Raw genomic sequence first — 16,864 nt, 5'->3', positions numbered from 1 at the left:
CCCATGCTTCTCCATGAGTTCTCCTAGACATGACTAGTGCAGTGTTGTGCAGAGCTGTGGGATTCTTGACATGCCATTTTAAATGTATTTGGAGATAGTACAAGCTCTACACAGTCCAGAATAATAATCCAAATTCCCCACCCCAAAATTGACTTCAATGGTATTTGATTTCAATGTTTCGATCGACCCACACAATATTTGTCTGTTTGATTGAATGGTCAGCAAATAAAACACAGAATTGTTCAACCAACACTATAAATGAACTACAAAAGCATTTCTTGGATTCTCTGTGATTTTTTTGGATCAAATCTAATCATTTGCATGTGTACACCATCGTTACAATGATCCGCTGTTCAAACCCTTTAGCCAGACCTATGCATGAGAATGATTGTTATTATTATTGAAATTTACTCTGTTGTGCTAATTTTCCAAAGATCTTACATGAGTACCTGGCTATAGTATGATGAATATGAGGTTGGGAAAACGCTCGTTAAGGTTTCTGCCTTGTGCATTTTTGTGTTTTTCTCTGTTTTGCAGAATTATGGATTTGTATGCATTTGCGTGTGCATTTTGCGTTTTTCATGCATTTTTTTTAATAATCTGCCTTTTTGGCCATCGAAAAAATACAGTATGTGGAAAGAACCAACATGATGTGCGATTTTAAGGATGGTACATTGAAAATCGCAGAGAACTTTTATTTGGAATGCGTCCCGTAGAATTTAAGTGTGATTTTGCAAGCATTTCCTGTTTTTCTATGGCAAAGCGCACACAATTAAAACAAATGTGCTCCCAGCTGTTCCTCATTTCCTTCCTCCACACTCCTAATAAAGAGTAATGGAGGCCCCATGGACAGTAAGCAAAAGTTACCACTTGGGCCGAATGTGGCCCGAATCTGCAGTGTTTCCCCGGAGGTGAGTTGGGCTGGGGCAACACTGCCTATTCCTGCAATGGGTTGCCTTCCAAATCGCATTGCGGTGCTTTTCTGGACGACATGCCGCAGTTTCCCGCGCACCCAAATCCCTATAGCCGTGCATGGCTGCGGCTCCGCAACTGCAAGGGTGCCACATTGGAAATGGATGCGGCATTTGGTGGAAGTATGCCCTAAGTGAGAGGAATCCTGGCCAAACTGATGGCAATAATAAACCAAAAGTGGCGTAACTACTATTCATGGGCCAGCCCGGGAAACTTGGATGGGGCCCCCCAATGACCACACTCCTTCCCTTGCCTGCCGCTGGTACCCTTCATGGCCTTGGGACCTTGCAAGGGTCATAAAACAAGTGTGGCCATCGTAATCCTCACACCCAGACCAAGTGTAGCCACAAAACCCCTGATCTGCATAGTCCCCTGTATCGGAGGAAGGGAAGGTTAGTAGTTTGGGCCCCCCACAGCTCTGGGCCCCCCTGTGATCGGGGGCTGCTCCCCTCTAGTTATGCTCCTGGTGCCTAACCCCTTTCTACTCTATGCAAGACTAAAATAATTTTTCCTGGAGTTTGACTTTAGGGCTTTCACTGAAGAAATATTTAAAACTAGCTGATGGCCTGGTGTTGGCCGGGTATGTATTTGGCTGGTGCTGGCTCCGCCCACTTTTTCTAACCCTAACACACAATTACTCAATGACCAAGTTTGTGAGCTTTGCGGTCTTTGGCATCAATAATTTGCATTGAAATGAAACAAATCTCATAGGCTGTTTGTGGCTCCACCTCCTTTTCTTAATTTGAACCGCAGTCACCCAATGACCAACTGTACCAGGTTTAAGGCTTGTGCCATTAACAGTGCAGGAATGGCAGCAATTAAATATTCCCCTTGAAAATCATTAGGTGAATTTTGATTGCCTTTTGTATGCTCCACCCACTTTTCTGAATATGAATCCCAGTCATCCAGTGACCAACTGTGCAAAGTTTGAGAACCCTGCCATTAACAGTGTAAGAATGGCTGCAGTTTACATTTTCCCAGTGAAATGTGTATTTGTCTCCGCCCACTTTTAGGTTATGGGGATAAAAAGTATCCTATATGTTATTCCAGGTAATGTACTATGTGTGAGCCAAATTTCATTCAAATTCATTTAGCCATTGTTGCGTGATAGAGTAACAAACATCTAAACTTTCGCATTTAAAATATTAGTGAGATTATAATTATCTTTTCAGAATCACAGTTTTTAAATTAACTTTTTAGTAATTAATTCGGATAAATGCCATAAACAAAACCTTATTTATTATTTTTCCCAGATGTTTAATTTACTTCAATACCCACAACCCTATTAAAAAAGAAAAGAGGACTCTGAGAATGAAAGCAAATCCTGCAGGCCTCGGAAAATTACATGAGGGTTTTTTTAACCTGTGCCATAATTATGGGACTAGTAAAACAAAGGTGTGTCCCAGTGAGCCAGAGTCACCTGTTATCTTAAACCATTCTGTCTGTTGAGGGATTTGATCAGCTGCTTAACCCCTTCCCCCTACACTCCCCGGAGACACAGAGCTGGGTGGGATAGGTGTGTATGTATAATAGACCACTCTTTGGGCCCCTAACTGCTGGCTGTATATTGTTCTGTCTTCCCTGAGCTGAACAATGTAGCAATGCCTTTTGCACAGGATCCATCAGTCCATGCTTAGTCAAAGACATTTTATTAAACATTAAGCAGGAGTTTGCACTTAATGCATGAATACAAGTTATTTTGCTTCCTGTAGGAAAAATAAACTTGATACATTTAAAGTAAGTACAATTTTCCTGTAATGCTAGGTACACACAATACAATTTTCTGACAGATTTAATGTAAGATTAATTATTTCCGATTATTTCATAGAAGTGAACGGAAAATCGATAAGAAAATCGATCAGAAATCAGATTGGTCCTGTTGAAAATAATAGATCTGACAGTAAATCTGTCTGAAAATTGCATCGTGTGTACTTACTTAGCATAGGAGTTAAACCTAACTCAGAATTAGAACTAAGGTAAAGGTCCTAGGCCCTAATTCAATTCACTTGTTCTTTTAAGTTTTCTCCTAGGAGATCATTTTTCATCTGCTGTTTGAAATAATTTTTTAGCACTCTGGAATTGAAAAAGTACCAAAAAATAGGTGAAGAGTACTTGGTTGATGGTAGCTTGATTAGGGGCTTGATTCACAAAAGCGTGATAACTCAGATAACTCAGTCAAAAGCTTTGCACGTGCAAACTAGGGTGCTAAGTAGTTTGCACGTGCTAACTAGGGTGCTAAGTAGTTTGCACGTGCTAACTATGGTGCTTAGTAGTTTGCATGTGCTAACTACGGTGCTAAGTAGTTTGCACGTGCTAACTACTTAGCACCCTAGTTAGCACGTGCAAAGCATGTTAGCACGTGCAAAGTGGCTTTTCACTGGCGTGCTAACACTTTGCACCCTTTAGTGAATCAAGCCCTAGGAGTGAAAATAACACTTAGGAGAAAACCTAGGAGAAAAAGTGACTTGAATAACGACCCTGCAGTACAAGAGTTAGGTGTTAGTGTGTGTTGGACAGCTCACCAGAATAAAGATAGCCGTACACTCATAGGGCTTGATTCACTAAACTGTGATAACTCAAATATCACACCTTATCAACGATATCACACCTTATCAAAGTTAACACGCCATCAGAGTAGCATAGCGAGCGCTACGAACCCACAGGGGCTCAGGGCAGGACAAGTGCCATTGCCAATTAGCAGGCATACGTTCGTAGCGCTCACTATACTACTCTGATAAGGTGTGTTACCTTTGATAAGGTGTGATATCGTTGATTAGGTGTGATATTTGAGTTATCATGGTTTAGTGAATCAAGCCCATAAATTGCACTAGATTTGTCAAAATGATCAATGTCAATTTGTTTGGTATCTGATCAGAGAGGGATTGATTCCTTCCACACACAGCATATCGCTTTTCAATAAATTTCAGCAGGAAATATTTTGAAAATGGATTGAACCACAGAGTGACACTGCTTGATGCAGTGCAACAATAAGGGCCATCGACTGAGATTGTCCATCCTGTCCAATAAATAGCTCCAATCCATTAACATTTCAATCAGTCAGACATATAAGGGCACATATTTTTAGCAGATCTATCTGAAAATGGCGCCTGTGGATAATGGCACACGGTGTTGCCGCTAATCCATTTGCCGCTTATCGCTATTTAACGTTAAAGCCTTATTGTTATTTAGCGTTAAAGCCTTATTGTTATTTAGCGTTAAAACACAGAACCCTCTCTGCAGCTATCCCTAACCCCTAAACCCCCCTGGTGGTGCCTAACCCTAACCACCCCCTGGTGGTGCCTAACCCTAAGACCCTCCTGGTGGTGCCTAACCCTAAGACCCCCCTGGTGGTGCCTAACCCTAACCATCCCCCTGGTGGTGCCTAACCCTAACCATCCCCCTGGTGGTGCCTAACCCTAACCATCCCCCTGGTGGTGCCTAACCCTAACCATCCCCCTGGTGGTGCCTAACCCTAACCATCCCCCTGTTGGTGCCTAACCCTAAGACCCCCCTGATGGTGCCTAACCTTGACAGTGTTACATTAAATCCATTCACCGTTTTGCAGTTAAATAACGTCTGCAGTTTGGCTTATGTAGGGCGCTATTGATAAATAACGTTACTGTGCTGTTTCGCAAATAAACGGCACTATTGATAAATAACGTTAGTGTGTGCCACTATTGATAAATAACGTTAGTGTGTGCCGTTTTTCTTCTTTTTTCCCTGTGCCATATTATTATGCAGTACTAACGATAAATAGCGATAAGCGTATCTTTTTAATGCGGCGCCATTTTTATGCATAGGCGCCGTGCGCCATTATTCACTGATCCGACCTTTTTTAGCTAGTGGGAAGCTAACCTTAGAGTCCCTACAGTGTACTCTAGCATACAAGCATACAATCATACAAGCTAAAACACTTTAAAATAGTAGAATAAAATGAACTGTTTGAAGACCTTATTTAAAGACAAATATGTCTCAAGCTATAACACTTGATCTTTGCATATCCCTTACAATGACATAAGAAAGACAACTGAAGAAGGCCACCCTCTTATGCAATCAACATGCCTGGCTGTCCCCACTCCCCACTCCTACTGAGTTAGTGATGGTCACGTCTGGGAAAACTCATTGCATGTGATTTGTTTGATCAGCTGATAGATTTGCATAGCTATGATTTGCTGTGATCACATCCTGCATTAGCACATGATCACAACTTGCAAATCAGACACATACATATCTATCACCTGACCAAACTGTTCACATGCTTCTCCTAGACATGACCATCACTACTGTGTAGTGGTGCTCAGCAGAGCTCGAATATTCGAGTAGCTCGAATATTCGAGCTCTTTTTCAGCTATTCGAGCTCGGTATTCGAGCTCCGAATAGCTGTAGCTATTCGAATGGGCTATTCGAGAACACTCGAATAGCCCATTCACTATTCGAGCTATTCGAGCAAACCGGCGCTATTCGAGCTCGGTACCGAGCTCGAATAGCGTCATAGCCCAGATTGATGTGCTTAGAGCCAATCAGAGGGCTCCCAGGCCCTCTGACGGCAGCCAATCACAGAGGGGGACCCTGGCCAGCCCCTACCCTATAAATAGCGGCCGCCATGTTCGGGTTTTCCATGCTTGCCTGAGACTTGTACAGAGAGAGATCTGCTCCTTTGTGCTTTGGCTTAGCAAGTGCTCTATTGTGTTCATTTACCTAGCGTTTTTGCTCACCTACACCTGCCATATACACCTGTATTGTTGTTATTTAGATAGACATTGTATTTTAGTTAGTAGCTTGTGTGTTACATTAGAGACAGGCAGCTGCTGCAAGCTTACAGGTTTAGGCCTCAGGGGGGCCTTGCCTCTGTGGGCAGCTGTCCTCTGTTTATTTCTCTCATCATCTATACCAGTATTTCTGCTGTCCTTTACTAATAGTATTGTAGTTATACTGTACTAGGAGTAGGACACTCACTGACTGTCACTGTTTATAGGCTACTAGCTAGCTCCTGCGTGTGTGCACTCACTCACTGTCTGTGTGTACACACACTCTATTTCCTTCTGATTACTGATAGATTATTGTTAGTTAGTTGTACTTACTTACTACTTACTCTTACTGTACCCGTAGGGACACTCACTGTCACTGTTCATATAGGCTACTAGCTCCTGCGTGTGCGCACTCACTGTCTGAGTGTACACACACAACACACACTCTATTTCCTTCTGATCGCTGATTGATTATTGTAATTAGTTAGTTCTACTTACTGTTACTACTTACTCTTACTGTACTAGGAGTCTAGGACACTCAGTCACTGTGTTCATAGGCTACTAGCTCCTGCGTGCGTGCACTCACTGTCTGAGTGTACACACACCCACACTCCATTTCCTTCTGATCGCTGATTGATTATTGTTATTAGTTAGTTCTACTTACTGTTACTACTTACTTACTCTTACTGTACTAGGAGTCTAGGACACTCAGTCACTGTGTCCATAGGCTACTAGCTCCTGCGTGCGTGCACTCACTGTCTGAGTGTACACACACCACCCACACTCCATTTCCTTCTGATCGCTGATTGATTATTGTTATTAGTTAGTTCTACTACTTACTGTTACTACTTACTGTACTAGGAGTCTAGGACACTCAGTCACTGTGTCCATAGGCTACTAGCTCCTGCGTGCGTGCACTCACTGTCTGAGTGTACACACACCACCCACACTCCATTTCCTTCTGATCGCTGATTGATTATTGTTATTAGTTAGTTCTACTACTTACTGTTACTACTTACTTACTCTTACTGTACTAGGAGTCTAGGACACCCAGTCACTGTGTCCATAGGCTACTAGCTCCTGCGTGCGTGCACTCACTGTCTGAGTGTACACACACCACCCACACTCCATTTCCTTCTGATCGCTGATTGATTATTGTTATTAGTTAGTTCTACTTACTGTTACTACTTACTTACTCTTACTGTACTAGGAGTCTAGGACACTCAGTCACTGTGTCCATAGGCTACTAGCTCCTGCGTGCGTGCACTCACTGTCTGAGTGTACACACACCACCCACACTCCATTTCCTTCTGATCGCTGATTGATTATTGTTATTAGTTAGTTCTACTACTTACTGTTACTACTTACTGTACTAGGAGTCTAGGACACTCAGTCACTGTGTCCATAGGCTACTAGCTCCTGCGTGCGTGCACTCACTGTCTGAGTGTACACACACCACCCACACTCCATTTCCTTCTGATCGCTGATTGATTATTGTTATTAGTTAGTTCTACTACTTACTGTTACTACTTACTTACTCTTACTGTACTAGGAGTCTAGGACACCCAGTCACTGTGTCCATAGGCTACTAGCTCCTGCGTGCGTGCACTCACTGTCTGAGTGTACACACACCACCCACACTCCATTTCCTTCTGATCGCTGATTGATTATTGTTATTAGTTAGTTCTACTTACTGTTACTACTTACTTACTCTTACTGTACTAGGAGTCTAGGACACTCAGTCACTGTGTCCATAGGCTACTAGCTCCTGCGTGCGTGCACTCACTGTCTGAGTGTACACACACCACCCACACTCCATTTCCTTCTGATCGCTGATTGATTATTGTTATTAGTTAGTTCTACTACTTACTGTTACTACTTACTGTACTAGGAGTCTAGGACACTCAGTCACTGTGTCCATAGGCTACTAGCTCCTGCGTGCGTGCACTCACTGTCTGAGTGTACACACACCACCCACACTCCATTTCCTTCTGATCGCTGATTGATTATTGTTATTAGTTAGTTCTACTACTTACTGTTACTACTTACTTACTCTTACTGTACTAGGAGTCTAGGACACCCAGTCACTGTGTCCATAGGCTACTAGCTCCTGCGTGCGTGCACTCACTGTCTGAGTGTACACACACCACCCACACTCCATTTCCTTCTGATCGCTGATTGATTATTGTTATTAGTTAGTTCTACTTACTGTTACTACTTACTTACTCTTACTGTACTAGGAGTCTAGGACACTCAGTCACTGTGTCCATAGGCTACTAGCTCCTGCGTGCGTGCACTCACTGTCTGAGTGTACACACACCACCCACACTCCATTTCCTTCTGATCGCTGATTGATTATTGTTATTAGTTAGTTCTACTACTTACTGTTACTACTTACTTACTCTTACTGTACTAGGAGTCTAGGACACCCAGTCACTGTGTCCATAGGCTACTAGCTCCTGCGTGCGTGCACTCACTGTCTGAGTGTACACACACCACCCACACTCCATTTCCTTCTGATCGCTGATTGATTATTGTTATTAGTTAGTTCTACTTACTGTTACTACTTACTTACTCTTACTGTACTAGGAGTCTAGGACACTCAGTCACTGTGTCCATAGGCTACTAGCTCCTGCGTGCGTGCACTCACTGTCTGAGTGTACACACACACCACCCACACTCCATTTCCTTCTGATCGCTGATTGATTATTGTTATTAGTTAGTTCTACTTACTGTTACTACTTACTTACTCTTACCGTACTAGGAGTCTAGGACACTCAGTCACTGTGTCCATAGGCTACTAGCTCCTGCGTGCGTGCACTCACTGTCTGAGTGTACACACACTAAATTTACTTGTGATTACTACTACTGATTATTGTAACTGCTAGTTGTACTTCCTGACTGTTAATACTTACTTACTGTACTAGGGGACACTCACTCAGTCACCTCACCAACCAACCCACTCCATTAAAGTACCCCACTTTTCACCCGCCCTTTTACAAAACTTTTGTCTATACGCCCAAAACATTGAAGATGTCTGGAAGTGGCAGCCAGCGCGGTTTGGGCAAGGGGAAGGGCAGCAAGGGAATCAGGAAGAGAGGGAGCAGCATTGTGGCAAGCCGCGGCCGCGGGCGCGCCACCATGCACAGTTCCGCAGCAGCAGCAGCAGCGTCAGTGGCTAACATTCCTCCCATAGCCACTGGCCGTGGACGCCTTGGGCGCCGCCCAGGAGGAGCATCTGCAACTCACGCTGCAGAGACACAGCAGCAGCAGCGTGTAGCACCTGCTCCCATTTTCCTCCAGCCGGGTCGGAAACGTCCCATTGAGGAAAAGGATGCAGACACTGTGGTGCAACTCATGACGGAGGATGAGCAGCCCGCCATCAGCTCTGCATCCGAGGCCTCCACCCTCACCACCACCACCCCTGTTCGCAGCAGCCGCCCAGCAGGGCCTGGGGAGGAGGCCAGTTCACCGTCAGTCGCCGACCTGTCACTCAGCACTCTTTTGACCCCAGGCATGATGAGTCAATTGAATGCTGTTGTTGGCGATTTGGAGGAGGAGATGCTGATGGGCACTTTGGGGGAGGAGGGATTGGACAGCAAGACTGTGGCGACAGTCAAGCGTCCCATCCATGCATCAGCAGAGGAGTTTGGGGGGTCATCATCAGAGCAGGACATGTTTCAGGAGGGGCATGATGATGATGACCCGGTGACAGACAGAGACTGGGTGCCAACACATCCAGAGGATGTCGTCCTCAGCAGCTCTGAGGAGGAGGAGGAGGATGCGGTTGTGGGCCTTGCAAGGAGGCGCATCATTGCAAGCATTGGCAGCGTCCCACAGCCTGCTGGTGTCTCAGGCTCAGCAGCAGCAGCAGCAGCATCAGCCAGTACCACCACCAGCCGCACCCAAGACCCCCCCCCCCCCCCCAACCACCACAGGGAAACAGGCAGCAGCGCTTCCATGCCGTAGGGGGATGTTTTTGTCACCAATCTGGCGGTTTTTCACCATGCCCACAGTGTACAGCAAGTACGCCACTTGCAACCACTGTCAGCGGAAGTTGAGCAGAGGTGCAGACCCCTTGAAGTTCAGCACCAGCTCGCTGATCAACCACCTTTCTGCGAAACACTTCCACCAGCATGAGGAGTTCCAGAGGCTGAAGGCATCTGGTGCTGGCAGTGGCACCAATCCCATCACTGCACAGCCTTCAGCAGCAGCAGCAGCAACAGCAGCCACCCGCCCTCCTGCTCCTCCAGCAGCACCAGCAGGAGTGCGGAAACGCCCTGCTCCTCCCCCCTCTGCAACTCCTGCCGCCGACACTGAGGCCTGTTCTGGCAGCCAGTCCTCAGTGGCCTCCTCTGCTCCGTCTGCTGATTCCCGTGCCAGCAAAAAGGCACGCCAGAGCCTTTTGAGCGAGTCCTTCCAGGGGGTGGTTAGGGCTCTGCCTCCCAGCAGCCGTCGCGTGCGGCAGCTGAACGGCTTGCTGGCACGGGCCATGTGCTCCCAACTCCTGCCGTACACGCTCGTGCAGGAGGGGAGCGACATGCGGGCGCTGCTTGCTTGTGCAGCCCCAGACTGGCAGCTCCCCAGCAGACACTTCTTCGCCCGCAAGGCCATTCCTGCACTGCACCGCTTTGTGATGGCCAATGTGGAGCGAGGGCTGGAGCACGCGGTTGGTGAAAGGGTCCACGTCACCATGGACTCCTGGAGCAGCCGCTTCGGGACAGGCCGCTACCTGTCCTTCACTGTCCACTGGGTCAGCTTGGTGGAAGGGGGTGAGGATGGGAGAGCAGCAGCGGGCACAGCAGCAGCAGCAACACAGTGGGTGGTGCCACCCCGCAGGGTCAGGGGAACTGCAGCGGGTTCCTCCGATCCTCTGCCATCCTCCGCCACACCTGGCCAAACCCCCCGCCTCAGCAGCAGTGTGAAGGCCCGCCACTGCCAAGCGCTGCTGCACTTGGTCAGCCTTGGCAAGACCAAGCTGACGGCAGCCCACGTGTTGGCCAAACTCCAGGAGCAGGAGCGGATTTGGCTGACCCCCAGAGGCCTCAGAGTCGGAGAGGTGGTGTCCGACAATGGGGCCAATCTGGTTGCTGCCATAGACAGGGGAAACCTGACCCACATCCCCTGTCTTGCCCACGTGCTGAACCTGGTGGTGCAGAAGTTCCTGCGCACCTACCAGGGGATGGACGAGCTGCTGGAAACGGCAAGGAACGTTGTGCGTCACTTCCGGCGCTCGGCTGCAGCCTGTGCGAGCCTGGAAGACGTGCAAAAGGAGCTGGATCTGCCACGCCATCGGCTGATCATTGACGTTCCGACTCGCTGGAACTCCACCCTGGCGATGTTGGAGCGTCTGGTTGAACAGAAGCACGCTGTCAACCACTACCTTGCCCTGGCCACTGTTTCCGCAGCTCAGAGAAGGGACAAGACCAGCAACATCCCGTCCATCGTCCCCGATGATGACTGGAGGCACATGCAGCAGGTGTGCTTAGTGCTGGCTCCCTTCCTGCAGGCCACAAACATGGTGAGCAGGGACCATGCTATGGTCTGCGAGTGGGTGCCCCTGGTTTCTCTGCTGAACAGGGCACTCGATGCTTTGCTGGCACAGGGAGCGGCAGCCTTGGACCAGCAGGAGCGGCAAGCAGCTGCACAGTCCACCTCTGAGGGGGAGGAGGAGGAGGACTTGGTGGAGGTCCCTGACCTGGCTGCTGATGAGGGGGATCAGCGCAGTGCAGCTGAGTTGGTGCGGGGGTGGAGAGAGGATGAGGCAGCAGAGGAGGAGGATGAGGAGGACAGCACTGACGTCGATGTGCCAGCAGACGTGGCCCGCCTCTTCCCAATGGCAGCGCACATGCTGACGTGCCTGCGCAGGGACCCCAGGGTGATCCAGATGAAGCAGAGGGAGGACATCTGGATCAGCATGATGTTGGACCCACGCCTCAAGGGGAAGTTGAGCCAGTTCCTGCCGCCTGCAGGAGGAGACCCAGCGCAACAAATAAGGAGCTTGCAGCAGGCCCTTGTTGAGCGCTTGGAGGAAGCCTTCCCCCAGCCTTCCACCCCCACTGTCCAGCAGCCAGCACAGAGGCAGCAGCAGGTGCCTGCATCCAGCAGCAGCAAGCGCCCCACAGACCTGCTGTCTCTCAGCCACGAGCTCTACAGGACTGTAGAGGCTCCGGCAGCAGTGACTAGAGAGGAGATGCATGCAGCAGCATCCTCCTCCGGTCACAGCCAGCGCCTGACCCGCATGGTGGCTGACTACATGGGGTCCTACAGCGGGCTTGACAGCGATGCCCCTGTTGATCCCATGGAGTATTGGGTCAAGCGCATGGAGATCTGGAGCGAGCTGGCGCAGTACGCCCTGGAAGTGCTGTCCTGCCCCCCTTCCAGCGTGCTGTCCGAGCGCTGCTTCAGTGCAGCTGGTGGCGTGGTCACCGAGAAACGCTCACGTCTGTCTCACAAGTCTGTGGACAGACTGACGTTTCTCAAGATGAACCAGGCGTGGGTGGAAGGCGAGTTCCTGGCCCCTGTTGTCGGCGAGAGGGGGACATGAACTGGCTGCCGGAACTTAGTACCATCGTTAATGTGCCTTACCACCCTTTACCACCTCCTGGCTCCTGCTCACTAAGCCAGCCTGGTTCACTTTGACTATTACGTCGCCTGCAGCCACACATTTCACACCTACAGTGGGCTGCTGCTGTGTACTGCCCTTCTGCTGTCTGTCTGTGTTTCCCACTGCCAGGGTACACAGAATTACCTTCTGCTGCCACTCTGCCACCAGCTATTACGTCAAAACAATAGCTATATTGGTTGTAAAACCAAAACCAAAAAAAACCAATAAAAAAAAAAAAAGGTTTAATTTTTCTGAGGTGCCCGGGTTGAAAACTGTGTTGTCCCAGTTGTGTATTGGACACAATGTGGGCTGCACGACCGCTGTCTGGGACCTCCTGTTGTGTTTATTTACAGCCCTGGTATCACCGCTAGGTACCAGGGCTATTATGTCACGCTGCCTACCTGCTGCCACACTCACACTGCTCCTCCATTCCTCCTGCTGCTGCTGTCTGTCTGTGTTTCCCACTGCCAGGGTACACAGAATTACCGTCTGCTGCCACTCTGCCACCAGCTATTACGTCACAACAATAGCTGCTCACACTGCTCCTCCATTCCTCCTGCTGCTGCTGTCTGTCTGTGTTTCCCACTGCCAGGGTACACAGAATTACCTTCTGCTGCCACTCTGCCACCAGCTATTACGTCAAAACAATAGCTATATTGGTTGTAAAACCAAAACCAAAAAAAACCAATAAAAAAAAAAAAAGGTTTAATTTTTCTGAGGTGCCCGGGTTGAAAACTGTGTTGTCCCAGTTGTGTATTGGACACAATGTGGGCTGCACGACCGCTGTCTGGGACCTCCTGTTGTGTTTATTTACAGCCCTGGTATCACCGCTAGGTACCAGGGCTATTATGTCACGCTGCCTACCTGCTGCCACACTCACACTGCTCCTCCATTCCTCCTGCTGCTGCTGTCTGTCTGTGTTTCCCACTGCCAGGGTACACAGAATTACCGTCTGCTGCCACTCTGCCACCAGCTATTACGTCACAACAATAGCTGCTCACACTGCTCCTCCATTCCTCCTGCTGCTGCTGTCTGTCTGTGTTTCCCACTGCCAGGGTACACAGAATTACCTTCTGCTGCCACTCTGCCACCAGCTATTACGTCAAAACAATAGCTATATTGGTTGTAAAACCAAAACCAAAAAAAACCAATAAAAAAAAAAAAAGGTTTAATTTTTCTGAGGTGCCCGGGTTGAAAACTGTGTTGTCCCAGTTGTGTATTGGACACAATGTGGGCTGCACGACCGCTGTCTGGGACCTCCTGTTGTGTTTATTTACAGCCCTGGTATCACCGCTAGGTACCAGGGCTATTATGTCACGCTGCCTACCTGCTGCCACACTCACACTGCTCCTCCATTCCTCCTGCTGCTGCTGTCTGTCTGTGTTTCCCACTGCCAGGGTACACAGAATTACCGTCTGCTGCCACTCTGCCACCAGCTATTACGTCACAACAATAGCTGCTCACACTGCTCCTCCATTCCTCCTGCTGCTGCTGTCTGTCTGTGTTTCCCACTGCCAGGGTACACAGAATTACCTTCTGCTGCCACTCTGCCACCAGCTATTACGTCAAAACAATAGCTATATTGGTTGTAAAACCAAAACCAAAAAAAACCAATAAAAAAAAAAAAAGGTTTAATTTTTCTGAGGTGCCCGGGTTGAAAACTGTGTTGTCCCAGTTGTGTATTGGACACAATGTGGGCTGCACGACCGCTGTCTGGGACCTCCTGTTGTGTTTATTTACAGCCCTGGTATCACCGCTAGGTACCAGGGCTATTATGTCACGGCGAGCTGCCTGCCTCATTGACTGCCTGCTGCCACACACTCATCCTCCTCCTCCTGCTGCTGAATTTACCTCCTGCTGTCTTTGTGTTTCCACTGCCAGGGAGCACATACAATGGCGCTTCCAACATGCGTGCGCCCACCAGCTATTTGTTACGCTCAAAAATAGCTGCATTTCTTTAAAAAAAAATTTGAAAAGAGAAATACGTGAAGAAGAAGAAGAAGACGATATTGAAAAAGAAGGAGAAGGAGAAGATGAAGAAGAAGATGAAGAAGAAGATGAAGAAGAAGAAGATGAAGATGAAGAAGATGAAGATGAAGAAGAAGAAGAAGATGAAGAAGAAGAAGATGAAGAAGAAGATGAAGAAGATGAAGATGAAGAAGAAGAAGAAGATGATGAAGAAGATGAAGAAGAAGAAGAAGAAGATGAAGAAGAAGAAGATGAAGAAGAAGAAGATGAAGAAGAAGATGAAGAAGATGAAGAAGAAGATGAAGAAGATGAAGATGAAGAAGAAGAAGAAGATGATGAAGAAGATGAAGAAGAAGAAGAAGAAGATGAAGAAGATGAAGAAGAAGAAGAAGAAGATGAAGAAGAAGAAGAAGAAGATGAAGAAGATGAAGAAGATGAAGAAGATGAAGAAGAAGATGAAGATGAAGAAGATGAAGATGAAGAAGATGAAGATGAAGAAGATGAAGAAGATGAAGAAGAAGAAGAAGATGAAGAAGAAGAAGAAGAAGATGAAGAAGAAGATGAAGAAGATGAAGATGAAGAAGAAGAAGAAGATGATGAAGAAGAAGAAGAAGAAGAAGAAGAAGATCTAGAAGAAGATTAAGAAAGATAAAGAAGAAGAAGAACAAGTATATACAGTAACACTACACTACTGAACCAAATTAAGGACACAACTTCTCTTTCCACATTTTTTTTTAAAGGAACATCCCCACATAATCACTTGCTGTTGTTACTTGGAAAAAAAGATGTTTCTTGCATCATTCACCCTCAAAACAAGTGTTGGAAGCTATTTTGGGCCAATTCGAATAGTCAGCTCGAATAGTGAGCTCGAATACCGACTCGAATAGTGAGCTCGAAGTCCGAGGTCGAATCGAATAGTAAAAAATATTCGACTCGAATATTCGACTGACCTCGAATAATTTACTATTCGAATTCGACCAAATTCGAATTTTTAAAAGGGGTATTTGAGCACCACTGCTACTGTGTGTCCTTATGAGTCATGCGAAACCTCATGTTAGTGATCGAGCAGCTTTCAGGTCGTGTTTTCTGACTGGGAGAATGCATTGTTTTGTTTTGCATTCTTACAGAGCAACAGCAAAACCAACAGCCATAAACCAAGCCCTTTTTTACGGAAGCAGTAGATTTGGGCGCATGAGACAAGTGGACAAAAAGGGCGCCCCATTCACTTTCATTATAAATATCGTTTAATGGGCGCTGAACGGGGAAAATAAGGCGCCGGAGATTTTTAAGGATTTATAACGGCGCCCGGAGATTTTTAAGGATTTATAACTATGTTTGTGATGATTTAAGTTTACAAAATGAGCCCGTGACGAATAACGTTTATGAAGATAATAAATCACTATTTCTAAAACATTTCTAACACATTATTATCCACCCAAAAAAATAATTTACATTTTTTTTCTTTACATTCTTTATTTATTCATGTCTGTAAAACATTATTATCCATAGGGGGTTTTAGGTTTAGGCACCAACAGGGGGGTCTTAGGTTTAGGCACCTACAGGGGGGTCTTAGGTTTAGGCACTAACAGGGGGGTCTTAGGTTTAGGCACCAACAGGGGGGTCTTAGGGTTAGGCACCTACAGGGGGGTCTTAGGGTTAGGCACCTACAGGGGGGTCTTAGGTTTAGGCACTAACAGGGGGGTCTTAGGTTTAGGCACTAACAGGGGGGTCTTAGGGTTAGGCACCAACAGGGGGGTCTTAGGGTTAGGCACCAACAGGGGGGTCTTAGGGTTAGGCACCAACAGGGGGGTCTTAGGGTTAGGCACCAACAGGGGGGTCTTAGGTTTAGGCACCAACAGGGGGTCTAGGGGTTAGGGATAGGTACAGGGAGGGTTTTTAATAAACGAAAATATAAGTTTCACTTTACAAACAGGGAAGATTAACGTTTTAAGAATTGCCGATCTCATACACATTATTTAGTGATTTATACATTTTTAAATCACTATTTATAAACGAAATTCTACACAATAATTTCTATAAACGATATTTCCATTTATCGTTTATACCACGCGCCCTTTTTTCCCGACGCCCTTTTCGTACGTACGCCTTTTTTACTCCCTCTCAGCAGAGGCTTTTATTCTCAGTGTTTGTACTCTATTGCCTGGCTAGTTTAGGTTTACATAATTATTTTATTACTTATGTTTTGCTTAATGGTTGACACAATGCTACTGTAAATGGAGTCATACGCCCACCAGCTCTCCAGCCATTAGACAATGCGATTGATATTCTTGATCAGAATGGTGATTGATTAATATTGATAATTTTCTTCTTAATGTGTAATTCATTAGAGTGGCGAGGGTTTGGCCAAGGCGAACCAGGGGTCGGGGAGACACAAAAGACAGGAAAAAATACCCTGAGCCAATAGTGCAATATGTCTAAACACTAGGAAAGATGTATATGTGTAAAGAAATTCACTTACAAATTTCTGGTTGCAAGAGCCTGAAACCACCGAAAAGGCTTAGAGTGGAATTCCCACCCCAGTTCAGGCTTGTGAGGAGCCTTGGAAATC

This window comes from Hyperolius riggenbachi, chromosome 6, assembly GCF_040937935.1.
Source record: "Hyperolius riggenbachi isolate aHypRig1 chromosome 6, aHypRig1.pri, whole genome shotgun sequence".
In the NCBI taxonomy this organism is placed as follows: domain Eukaryota; kingdom Metazoa; phylum Chordata; class Amphibia; order Anura; family Hyperoliidae; genus Hyperolius; species Hyperolius riggenbachi.
The sequence above is the reverse complement of the archived record's forward strand: the minus strand, read 5'-3'. Positions refer to the sequence as shown.